This window comes from Gracilinanus agilis, chromosome 4 (genome assembly GCF_016433145.1).
Source record: "Gracilinanus agilis isolate LMUSP501 chromosome 4, AgileGrace, whole genome shotgun sequence".
Classification (NCBI taxonomy): domain Eukaryota; kingdom Metazoa; phylum Chordata; class Mammalia; order Didelphimorphia; family Didelphidae; genus Gracilinanus; species Gracilinanus agilis.
The window spans coordinates 124,277,193-124,290,674 of record NC_058133.1 but is presented as its reverse complement, the minus strand read 5'-3'; the positions used below and the strand labels follow the sequence as shown (position 1 = coordinate 124,290,674).

Genomic DNA, 13,482 nt, shown 5'->3' with positions numbered 1-13,482 from the left:
TCCCCCCCCCAATAACACAACCAAATCTTCCACCCACCTCTGTAGACTTGCCGCGATTGCAAACCTGTGTTTGTATGTGTGAGAGAGAAATCTTAATTCTATCTAGATATGTTCTTTAACCCCCTCCCCATCCTCTTTCCCAAAGAGAGACTTGAAAGTAGAAAGGAGTAAGGGACAGAGTTAGGGCGACGGGACCTGGGCTTCTTTTCTTCTTGGCAGTGGCGGGAGGGGGGTGGGGGTGGGTAGGAAGGATATTTGGGAGAAAAGGATGATGTCGTGACTTGAAAACTGCTGTCCCCGAATGTGGATGCAGCTCTCTCGTGATTGCTACTGCTGTTGTCCTAAGTGTCTCCTTCCCGTCCTCTCCCCCACCCCCTCCCCAAGCCCTCCGCCTTCCACGGAGACCTCTGAAGTTCAGCGGATCAGTCGGCCGCTGCTGGAACTGACTCCTCATTCCCCCTCCTCCCCCACCCCCTGCCGAAGTCTATCCGTAAGCCCGGGAGGGTCTAACCAGCCCCGCTGGGGTTCCTGGAGGTTCCCAGGGACGCTGAGGGCAAAGCCCTCCCTCCTTTTCCTTCCCGCCATCCCTCCATCCCTCCCCCTCTTCTTTTTCCCTCCCCTTTCAGAATCTTAATGACCAATTCAGAAAGAGTCAAATGGGCCTGGTGAAACCCCCGCTTGCCTCAGTGTTGTGGAATTATTATGTATGTATGTATTTATTGTGCTTGCTTCGGTTATGTTGTGACTTGCCACATGGGTCTGCTTAGCTAGGGGAGCACGTTTGCTGTGTTTGTGTTGTAGAATCAGTGGCCGTGCAATAAGACACAGACACACACAGAAAGCCAATGATTTTGCAAACAAACTAGAGAGGGCAATTTGGAAAGTCTCACCTTGTTCATTTTTTTCCTCCCTTTTTAAAAGTGGTAAATTTCACTTTCCCAGGGTGTGCTGTGAGAAGCAGTTATTTCCCAATATTACTTGTCTACTACTTTAAAACATGCCTTCTTAATATTTTAAGTTAAGAGCAAGAAACCTAAGGAAATGTCCTTGTGTTATAAGGGCAACTAAGTTATTTTCTCTTGTTTTGAAAGACTTTTTTAGCATCAAGCTATCCAAAGATCCAATGAGAAAGGTGTGTGTGTGTGTGTGTGTGTGTGTGTGTGTATAATTTAGACATTTAACATATATATGTTAATATTCAAATTCAAAAGAATTAGGAAAAACAGGAGGAAAAAATGTAATGAAAAAGGGAGAGGGAAAGGATTGGAGAATAACTTCAGGGTCATTTATATGGCTTTGTTTTTTGCCCTGTAGATAAGATGTTATCAGAGTTGAGTTTGCCAACTGGAGAAAGGGTTTGCTTAAGTGTGTAAAAGAGGGAAATTTAAACAGTTCTTAAATTAGAGCCCTGGATGAGGGGAAATAGTTGCTGGTTGTCATATAAGATGTCAGGAATAATAGAAATGAGAAAGAAGGCTTTGAAGAGTTTTTTTTTCCTTTTTCTTCAAATATGAAAAGTGCCATATATTAATAAAAGATAGTTTGGTTGCCCAGATCTTTTGAGAAAGAAAATTATATTTGCCTCTGTTTACTTTTGTTAATTTCAATGAAATTTCATATCTTTATATCACATTCTAGAATATTGGAAGTATGGCTTCTTAGGATAGTATAATGCCGTTGAAAATAAATATCCACAGGCCTGGTATATTGTGAAGTGATTTATCTTGTTAAATGATTGTTCCTTGTCTTTATTGTGTCAGTATGGTATCTAATTCTTTATGCATATTATATACAGAAATCTGACAGGCCTTCTTTAAAGGAACTGTACAGTTTAAATATACAAGAGAGAAAAAAGCCTTCTGATGGGTGCTTCTTAAACAAAATAGAGCAAACCCATCAATTAGGTTTCAATGTGTGCAGGACTCAATTTATGCTATACAATTTTTCAGAAATTAAAAGGCTACCACTAGAGTACCATGCCCCTATCTCCAACTGAGCACCACTTATTACTGCAACAGTATTTCAATATTAAGTGATCTTCAAGATATTTCATTTTTCATTTTGATTTCTGAATTTGAATCAGCATGAGAATGGCAGTGCAAGCAAGATAAGCTCTAACAAACTAAGTAGCCAGCTGAAGAGCTCCTAGGGAAGGTGGTGCTAAGGAGAGATCTTGGATTGTACTCGGTAACCTTGTTCATGGGGACATTTGGGTTGTGACCAGAATTTTGGCAACAGCCTTCTAGACCTAATGGCCTTGGGTTTGAAATCAATCTTCTGTCTGTCTGTCTGTCTGTCTCTCTCTCTCTCTCTCTCACACACACACACACACACACACATACATACACACTATATGTACTTAACTGCACACTCAGGGCAAAACTTTGCTGGAGCTTTATGGTATTTTTAAGAGACTCATCCTTAGATTTGTGTGTCAGAAGAAAGAAGTTATTTATGAGTCTCTTCTAGTGTTTACAGATATACTAAGTAGGAGTAGCTACAATGGCCTTTTTTCCTCCTCAGTGCCTTAGGTGTTTGACTCTATTAGGCTCACAACAAATCATAACTCAGGAGGTTTCGAGTGCTGTGCAGATGACCTATGAAATTGGTTTCAGCTAAACACCGAAAACCTCATTAGCCCAATGAGTGACGTTTGAGTCATAAATACAGGATTTTTCAGGATCTTGTTTTTAAATGTTTGGAAAAGCAGGAGGATGGGAATTTTTGAGGGAAATGCCAGAAGCCACATTAATGAAGAAAAACACTATTGAAATACTTTTGAATAATAGATAGGATATGTAATGGTCAACCACGAGATAAAATTTTTACACAGTATTTTTATGGTTCTAAATTGGCTGCATTGTAAACCAAGCTTACTACTCTATTAAGTCATTATGCTTTTCAATTATTTAACATCTCTGGCCAGGGAATCTAGTGTGGTCTTTCTCAGTGCACATCAGAAATTATATGTAAGGTAGTAATTGCTTGTTGTTAGTGTGAGGGCCTTCTTGTCAGCAGAGAGCAAGGTTTAATTTTAACCTATCAGGACAAATCTTACAAACTGTGAGCAGAGGTGGGAAATGATATGGAAACAGCCCCAGTCCTATAGAATGGGGATAGTGGAATAGCATTGAAATGTACCTAATACAATTCGAGATCTCTCACTAAGAAATCTTGACAGTATCTGCCTTCTAGGTACTGTGCATTTGGAAATACTATATCTCCATTTAAATGCAGATCTTCTGTTTTCTCTGGGGAGCAGTTGGTGAATCTTTCAATTGAACCACTGGTATGAGAAAAACTAACTGAAGATTTCTCCATGAACAAGAGTCTGCCGTTTTGAAATAATGATTACCAAGTTTCCTAATATTGTGATTTTATATTGATTTCAAATGTCTTTGTCAAGTCAAAATAATGTACCATGGACTCGTGCTCAGACAAAGCAGCATTCTTTTGTCACCCTTGTATGAAAGTTGTGAAATCATGAGGCTCTCTTTTCTGTTCTTGAGTTTGTCTTTGCCATCTAGACAGAGAAAATAGACTATGAAAAGGAGATCAAGGATGTAGGAGGGGGACCACCTTGGTTCTAGGCCAACATCCAATGCCTTTCTGTGAGTGCACATAAAAGACATTGAATTGGCCACATTTGTCTTTTGAATGTGCTTAATACTATTTAAACAAGTCATGATCACAAGAGAAGATGTAGATTTGGAAGGACCTCAAAAGTGTTAGTTTCAGTACCCTTATTTTACCTACAAGGAAACTGAGGCTCAAATGATTAGGCTAAAATCACACAGGTATTAATGGTAAGTCAGAATTTGAACCCACTTCCTCAGACTTCAGATCCAGCATTTGGACTGTGCACAGCACTAGTTTTGATTATTTCTATTTATGTACTTATACATATAATATTTATTATTTGTACTATAAATTTACTAGTTTTAATGGGGAAAGGGACCAGGGTTTAGACTAGATTTGTGTTTTCATTTCTGTAGGGAGGGAATTCCTAGGTAAGCAGACTCCCTCTACCAGTATAGATCAATACTTTTTTTTTTTTTTTTTCATTTTAGTCTTTGAGGGTTGACTGAATCAATACGACTTGCCCAGGTCATAAAGCCAGTACATGTCCAGGAGGTACTTGAACTCCAAGGCTTATACACTTTGGGACCGGCATTACACCATGTTTCATCTCAAAACTTACTAGTAATGGTAGCCAGTAAGGTGTAATTATTTTTAATCCTTACCTTCCTCCTTAGAATCAATACTGTGTATTAGTTCCAAGACAGGAGAGTGATAAGGGCTAGGCAAAAGGGGTTGAGTGACTTTTCCAGGGTGTCTGAGACCAGACTTGAACCCAGGACCTCCCCATCTCTAGCTCAAACCCTGGAGGCACCCAGCTTCCCTGTTGTTTTGTTTTTAAAGATCCCCTGTAACAGAATGATGATGATGATGATAATGATCGCTAGCCTTTATATAGTAGCTATATATGCCAGGTACTGTGCTAAGTGCTTTATGATTATCTCCTTTAATCCTGACAACTCTGGGAATCATCCCCATTTTACTGATGAAACTGAAGTAAAACAGAGGTTAAATGACTTGCTCAGGATTGCATGGCCATTAAGTGACTGAGGCTGGAATTGGAACACTAGGACTTTCTGGGTCTAGGCCCAGCATTCTATCTCCTGCACTACGTCGGTACTTTAAAATTAAATGTGTAGGGGAGAAATATAACATAGTACAGAAGTTAAAAGAGTAGATTTTGCCTTAGTGTCATTTGTTTTCCAATTTTTCTTTCTCTTAGAAATAAAATTAATTCTTAAAAGACTAGTTTTTTTAAAAAGCAACTATAGAAATTTCCAAGGAACTACATCATAGGGGCAGCTAGATGGCTCAGTAGATGGAGTTCAAGGCCCAGAGACGGGAAGTCCTGGGTTCAAATTTGGCCTAGTCCTAGTCGTGTGATGCTGGGCAAGTTGCTTAACCCCCTTTGCTTAGGCTTTGCTGCTCTTCTGCCTTAGGTTCGATTCTTAGCATCGATTTTAAGACAGAAGTTTAGACTTTAAAAAACTGCATCGTAGTTATGTCACTGCATGAATCCTATATGAAGTTTTCCAAAACAGTCCTGATTTCAAGAAAAGAAAGGGTATTTGTAATGATACCTTGCCAAAGGAATCATCTTTTGTCAGACTGTGAATACCACATTTCAGTTCACAAAAAACACGGTCATTTGTTTGATAGGCCTTACAAGAAATGTAACTTTTTTTCACTCCTAATTACCTCAAATTATGAAAATAAATCAAAGACAATGTAAGATGATGAATAGAGAGCTGCCCTGGAAGCTGGGAAGACCTAGATTCAAGCTCTGTTTCTGACCTGTCCTGGCTTTGGAACCCTGGAAAAGTCACTTAACCTCTAGGCAACTCTCTAAGATCATAAATGACAGAGAAGGCTGGTGTCCATAAAGAAAGTTCCTTTACCCCCGTGAAAATAGGAGATCATTGCCCTCTTTGGCTTATTTCCACCATCATGGTGTATACAGAGCCATGCCTGCATACTTTGACTGGAACGATGTGTATAATTGTAAGGGGAGAATGATGAAGATGCTCCTGCTGTCAGGGTTCTGTTTTCACTTTGGTTCTGAATGCCCACAATCCTTTGCAAACGTAAGCATGATGTGGATCACCAAGTAATTGACGGACTTTGGATCCCAGCTGTGAAATGGAAGATAGGAAATTCAAACACTTTTTATTTATTTGTGACCTCCGATTATGTGTCCAAATAGTAATCCCTTCCTCTCCCACAACCCCTATTGGTACCCTTGACAGAAGTAGAAAAAGGATGCTAGTGAATAAACTCTCTAATTATACCTTTGGCCTTAGGGGAATTTTAGTGATGACATATATATATATATATATGCACATAGGAAACATAATTGCTTCAAAAAAATTTTAGAGACTGAAAACCAAAGGTACAGATCTTATATTAAGCTTAACAAAAAGCCTTCATGTTATCATTTTGATGACTATGTTGAAGATAGAGGAGATGTGATATTAAAATAATACCATCCTTAGAGCTTCCCATTTTTAAACCTGGCCTCATTTTACAAGGCTGGTTTTTATGGACTATAATATTTATATGCATGCTTGCTCATATTTATTAGCATAATTATAGATTATGAAGCTTGTTTCCTGAAAGTGTTAAATGATAAACTTTGGTAGAAGTTGTATGTTAGAAGAATGTTTACCTAAGACAATTTTTTTTTAATGTAACTACATGGGAAAAAAGGAAGGGAACTTTTTATCTGGATTTCTTTTCCTGTTAGGAGAATCTAGGGGCAGTTTCTTGTGGAGCATGTGTAATTGATTTTCATACATTTATTTTAAAAAGGAGACATAACATGGAATCTAATATGATGCTTGGAATATATCTCCTGCCCACCAATGTTCTTGAGGAAAATGTAAGGTTGCAGACATCATTTCATGCCCTGTATGTTTTCAAACATAAATCAGGGAAATTGTTAGTGAGCTATAGCTCTTCTTAGACACCGTAGCTGGAGTATTGCACACAGTGTAAACACAGGCTGTACATATATTTCTCAAGTTATTTTATGTGAGAAGATATCCAAATCTCACATTTTGTTTTAATAGTCTAACTTAGGAATTGATTTTCTATTTAGTATGGATGGCTTAATTTCCTAGCATTACAAAAATGGTAGATTGAACCTGACTTAAAGAGAGAATAGCTATGATCCTACAGAAAAGTGACTTTTTTAGCTCCAAATTCTTATCATTGACAGTTTCTGGCCTCATGTCTATTCTTCAACAATTTGGCTTTTAACTTAGAGCCAATAGAACCGAAGTCTAGTCCTAAACCAAATATTAAAAAAACAAACAACAACATAATAGCAAGACAATTTTTATTGAATTTATAATTAAAGGTCAAACATTGACTAATAGATAAGAGAAGGATAGTTAGTAAATTCATTAATTTTGCCTCTGTTTATACTTCTCAGAAAAATCAGTCACATAGCAGGACCTTGTGCCTTGATCAGAGATGGTAGCGCATAAAAGTATGAGACTAGCTTAGCTCCCAAATGTGAAATATGTATGTTTCAGGAATACTTAAATGTAAGACCAGCCACCCCTACCATTTTAATTTTATTCCCCCCAACTAATGTATGCTCTGATTCATTGTTGTTCCTCAAACAAGATGCTTTGATAGCCTGACTCCAAGAGTTTTCACTGTATGTCCCCCATGCCAGTAATGTTCTCCCTCCCCTTCCCCTTCGTTCAGCTAAAATCTCATCTTTTATAGGAAGACTTTCCTGAATCCCTTAATTCTAATGACTTCCCTCTGATGATTTCCTCCAATTTGTCCTTTAAGCAGTTTGTTTGTACATAGTTGTTTGCATGTTGTCTCTCCTATTAGACTGAGAGCTCCTTGAAGGCAAGGACTGCCTTTTACCTTTTTTTTCTAACACTTGGCACAGTTGCCTGCATGTTAGTAGTAGCTCAATAAATGTTTATGAACTGACTGATTTCCCTGACTGACACAGAGATTCTGTTCTCAAAGTCTACTCGTAGTATAGAAAGAATACTGGGAAATTAATTCCAGGGGGGCACTTAGGTGGTTCAATGGATTGAGAGCCAGGGCTAGAGATGGGAGGTCTTGGGTCCAAATCTGGTCTCAGATACTTCCTAGCTGTGTGATCCCTTAACCCCAATTGCCTCGCTCTTATCACTCTTCTGCCTTGGAACCATTACACAGTCTTGATTCTAAGATGGAAAAAAGAGAAAATTAATATTATTTATAGTTACTAGACCTACATAATAAAATTGAATACAAACCTTTTTTTTAATCGAAAGATTTAGATTTGGGAGGTATTTTAGAGATCATTTAGGTTAAACCCTCATTTTGCACATGAAGAGAGGTTAAAGAACTTCCACATTCTTAACTAATCCTAATGTGGAGGTCCTGTGACTAGTGAATGGTAAAGGCAGAATTCAAATCCAGATCATCTAACTCCAAGTCAAACAGTTTTGTCCTTTACCATGGTGTTTCTGATCTCCAATGTCAATGCTTGAGGAAAAAATAGCTTCAATTAGGAAGAGATCCATGGAGATATCTGGGGAAATTCTGAATAGGACTCTTGGGTAATTTCCAGGATATCAGAGGTATTGGGTTTTTTATTATTCCTAATTTCATACATATAGCTGAAAGACCCCTGGATTAGTAGTTGTGAGAGCTATATTTAGATCCGAAATTCCAGTTCAGCCCTGAACTAGCTCTGTGACCTTGTGCAAAATTTTCAGTTTCTTTGACTCTAAAGTCAGAGGGATGGATTAGATATCTCATCAAAAGCTGCCCTTCCTACCCCAGTCCTCAATTTATTGTGAAAATGTTTTGACCATCAAAGAGGCAGCTAGGTGAACCAGCAGAGAGTTCTGAACCCGAATTCAAGAAGTCCTAAATTAAAACATGACACTTATTAGTGGTCTAAACCCTGAGCAAATCACTTAAATTCTGCCTGTAAAATGGGGATAGGACTAATAATAACAACTGAGGATTGTTGTAAGATTAAAATGAGATAATATTTGTGAAGTGCTTAGCACAATGCACCTTTTTTCTTGATCCGGATACTTTGTTAATACTATCAACCAAATGACTATTTTCAACTCACATATGGTACAAAGAGAGAAGGAGAGAGGAAAAGAAAAAAAGGGAAAGAAAAAGAAGAATTTTTATATGTCAAGAAGATATATATATAATATAATATATATAATATAATAATTATATATAATATAAGAAAAATTACTTTAGATGGGATTGATTGACTTCTGTCTGAGTGGGGAAAGAGGAGGAGAGGAAAGATAAAGAACCCCATTCTATGGAAGGGGACTAACTTAGAAGTAAGGAACTTTGTTAAGATTTGTTATAAGAACATACATCTTTATAATTATGTATACCTTATCAATGGCCTCAATTTTTTAAAAAGTCATTCATTGTGGAAACAGAAATTTATACAGAATACTAGGGAATTTAGTATTTATTCTTCCTTGCTTTAGTTTATTTGCTAGATAGCATCAACCAATGTTGGTTGACATCTTTAATTTGAGTTGAGATTGATGCATTTTTTACCATAGACATTTTGATATTGCTGTCCACATGCCATTGTTGCTCTAATTTTAAGGGATATCATTAGATCACCAATTATTATAGAGCATCAATTGAACTCTTCAATTCTAGATGCTTTTTGAAATGCTACTCAAGGCCATTTTAATTTTTATATGTGATTCATGGATTGCTATCTCTTTAACCAGTTCTTTTTCTTGAAATTGATCCAACTATATTGTCAGATTCTGGCCTGCTCTTCAAAGGACAAAGTGAGACACTTGATTGGCAGTAATCCAGTAAATTTGGACAGTTCAGACAGCCAACCACAGGAATACAGATCCAAAAATCTACTTTTTGGCCTCTCCTGGATTGGCTGTTGGCTAAACCTCAATTTGTAGAGCATGTTGAACTTAGCTTACGCCAGGAGAATCAGGTAGTGTCCTGGAAATGGTTTTTATAATTTAGATTCATTGTTGAATCACTCTTATCCCAAGACTCACAGGGTGCCTTATGGTCTAGTATATTTTGAATAAATAAATTGAACAATCTCTTAGATGATTCATTATAAGCAACTAGGTGGCACAGTGTATACAGACTTGGAGTCAGGAAGACCCATTTTCTTCAGTTCAAATCTGACCTCAGACTCTTATTAACTGTGTGACACTGGCCAAGTCATTTAATCCTATTTGCCTCAGTTTCCTCATCTGTAAAATGAGCTAAAGATGGAAAGGACAAACCACTCAGTTCTAATAAAAGCCCAAAGGAAGTCATGAAGAGTTGGATACAACTGAGAATGACTGAACAATAAAAATGTTCTCCAGTCAAACCTACTCTTAACTATTTTTAGAGGTATGCTACCACCATGATGCTCACAGTTTGCAAAATTGTTTTTTTTTAATTTCCTTTCATTTTGGCAACAGTTTTTTGGACACATTCTAAATATCTAGAATAGTTAAAATGGGAAGGAATGTTTTAGCTAATTTAGTTCAGCTCCTTTACTCTTCTTCCTTCCCCACCTCATTTTACAGCTGAATAAACTAAGACCTGGAATGATTCCCAAGGTTCAAAAGATTGGTAGAGCCAATTCTTAACTCAAGGTAATTAGTTACTGGTACAGTAAATAGAGGACTGGACTTAGAGTCAGGAATACCCATTATTTGCAAGTCACTTAGCTTCTCTCACCCTCAGGTGCCTTATTTTTAAAAAAATGAGAATAATCACAGAGCCTACCTCCCTCAAAGGGTTGTTATGAGGATCAATTGAGATAATACACATAAAGTGCTTTGCAGACTTTGTTGTTGTTAGGCATTTCATTCACATTTGACTCTTCGTGATTCCATTTGTTTGTTTGTTTGTTTTTGCAGAGATCATAGAGTGGTTTGCCATTCATTCCCCAGCTTATTTTACATATGAGGAAACTGAAGGAAACAGAGTTATGTGACTTGACCAGGGTCACACAGCTAGTAAATGTATGAGACCAGATTTAAACTCAGGAAAATGGGCTTTGCTGACTCTAGACTTGGCACTCTAACCACTGTGTCACCTAGTTGCCTTGCAAACCTTAGAGTGCTATATAAATACTATCTGTTATTATTATTATTATTATTAGATACCTGGTTTACTCAGTCCACTGTATTTCCCACAATACCAATTCAATTCAGCAAATGTTTTATTAAACTCCTATCATGTGCAAGGTTTTAGACTGAGTTATGAATATATAATTATAAAAATGAAATACCTTTTTTTCCTTTAAAGAGCTTATATCCTAATATATGAACAGCATTGCTGGGTGCTGAGCTTAAGTACAGAAGCATAAGGTCCCATTTTAAGGTCCTTATAGACTCATTGGGCAGAGAAAACTCAACACCCAAGAAATAGTTAATTTAGAATAAGAGACAGTCTTGTCCAACAAATGAGTTGTTATTTCTGATTGAGATGCTAATTATCAGTGGTTTGGTCAAAATGAGAGACAGAGGGCTTGGATGATCAGCCCCTGAAAAACTGAGAGTTGGCAGTATTCAATATGAGTGAAAACCTCAATGTACTGCCTGATCCCTTTAATACATCCTTTTGTTGAACTGTCAATTTTCCTTTCTACTTTTTGAAGGAAAATGAGTGATAATGGAGAAACACCAGATTCTATGCTAGAGGCTACACTAACTTGCCATGGTGACTGGGAAAAAAAAAGAATGTCAGAAAACACCATGAAGATAATTGACATAAGCCAATGGGTCCCATGTGGGTTCACTTTGGTTCTTGGTTTTTTGTTTGTTTGTTTTTTGTATTTTTTTTATCTACAAAGTTCTTATCCCACTTTATATTATGTGAGATAACAGAGAAGAAAACTTCTGTAGAAAGATGTGTCCTATACTCTATTGTTCTTCTGATAGCAACCTTGACATAGTGGCATTACTGAGGCATTACTGAAGTGAAATTGGAGTAGTTGATCTGAATTTTAGACAGCAATAATAAAAATGAGAAGCAGCAGCAGGGTAGGTAGTGGTTGGAGGGTCAGTCTTAAAAGACAGCACCACCTGGGTTCAAAGCCTAACTAACATATCCAATGGCCTTAAGCAAATTGCTTAACTCCTCAAGGTTCCCCCTAGAACTCTCTAAGATTAGAATTTACAGATTTGTTGCAGATTGTATCAGTGTAGGAAGTTTCCACACTGGGAGTTCCATACAGGAATAAATTATCTGGACAGAAAGAAAGGAAAGAAGAAAGGAGGAGGGAGGAAAGGAAGGAAGGAATCCTATTTGGAGTCTCAGTTGCAAGGAGAGGAGGGAGGGAGAGACAGACAGACAGAGACAGAAAGAGAAAAAGATGGAGAGATGGAGGGAGAGAGAAAGAGAAAATGAATGTAGAATTAGGGACCAAAATACCCTCAATTGTTATTTCCCAAGTTTGGTTGAAGACTATCTTAATAAGATGCAACAATGTGATTTGGCTATCAGAAAAGCTAATGCCATCTTAGATCATATTTAGAGAGGAAGAGTGCCCAGGAATAACATACTCTGCCCTTGTATGACCGCATATGGAATATTATATACAATTCTGGATACCATATGTGATGAAAGATATTGGCGAGCTAGGGGGTATCCATTGGAGGGCAACTAGAATAGGGAAAGTCCTAAGGTTGTGTTAAAGGATCTGTGAATGTTAGCCTGGAGAAGAGTTAGAGAAGACAATGATAGCTGTTTTCACGCATCCAAAAGGCTGTCACTTTGTAGAGAAAAATTGAATGTGTTTCGCTTGGCTCAAGAGGGAAGTAGGAATGATGGGTAAGAGTCCCAAAGAGGCATATTTAGGTTTGACATAACAATTAGAGGTGCCACAAAGAAAATGGTAGGCTTTGGAAGGTTGTTGATTTCCCCCTTACTGGAGGTCTTTGAACAAGACTTAATGCTTGCTCAGGTATGGTATAGAAGGGACTCTTGTTCAGGTATGAGATGGATAAGAGGACCACTGAGGTCTCTTCCTCCTCTGAAATTTTCTGATCCAAATATATTAATTTAATGAAACATAAAAGAAGAAAAAGGGCACTTTGTGAAAATTGGACCTAACAAGATACTGATCTGGACTTGTGACCATCAGTAAAGTTACCACTGACACGGAATAAATTTAGCATAAACACGTAGATGATATTACTGCGGCTGTCAAAGTCCCCGCTAACCCACCTGGTTCCGTTTCCAAGCTACCAGGCATTTCTTCAGGTATAAAGACTACTGCCGAAATAAAGCACATCTTGTACTCTACTCACTCAACCCCGCACCTTAGACACTTTCCAAACTCCTCCCTAACCCAGGGTAAGTCCCGCTGGTTTGAATTGTGTGAAGTTGTCAAAGGTTGCTTTGCTCTCCAGAGCTTGGCACCAGCCCCACTGAAATGTGATGCCATTGGTTTTCAGTAAAGGTTCCTTTCTGCAGGGCTGCAAACACACAGATCAGCTGCTACTGTGTATACACAACTAGGGAGCAAACCAACCGGCACATTTAAAGCAGCCTTTTTAACCCTGAGACTTTCCAAGATCTCTTCCTCCCCCAGGAAGTTTCCTTTTTTTCTATTGTCAGACTTAGCACCGTGCTCTTGTAATCAGATCAGAGAGCTAGGATCTCTGCTGCACAGTAGAGAGGCTTCCTTAAGATATTTGTCCTTGAAACTGCACCAAACTCTTGGAAGAACCCAGAACCTGTAAGTATGCATGATTTAGGCAACAATAAATAGTACAGGGCAAAGCTGCAATCAACCATGATACAATATCCGATTAGCAGTGCAGGAGGGATTTTTCCAACGTTATGTTACCTTCATTTTCAGTTCGTTCTGAGGAAACAAATCAATTCTAGCTTCTGATACAGTGACTTTGCAGT

General features: G+C 37.9%; 1 protein-coding gene across 5 annotated transcripts in view; it reads left to right on the top strand.

Annotated features, from left to right (window-relative positions):
* The first annotated feature begins 13,067 nt into the window (after window positions 1-13,067).
* Window positions 13,068-13,482, top strand: part of ESRRG (estrogen related receptor gamma) — a 584,537-nt gene continuing 584,122 nt past the window's right edge. For all 5 annotated transcript variants that reach the window (XM_044674415.1, XM_044674416.1, XM_044674412.1 and 2 more), the window contains exon 1: window positions 13,068-13,306. The gene's annotated coding sequence lies outside the window, so the exon portion shown is untranslated. The remainder of the gene's footprint in view (window positions 13,307-13,482) is intronic.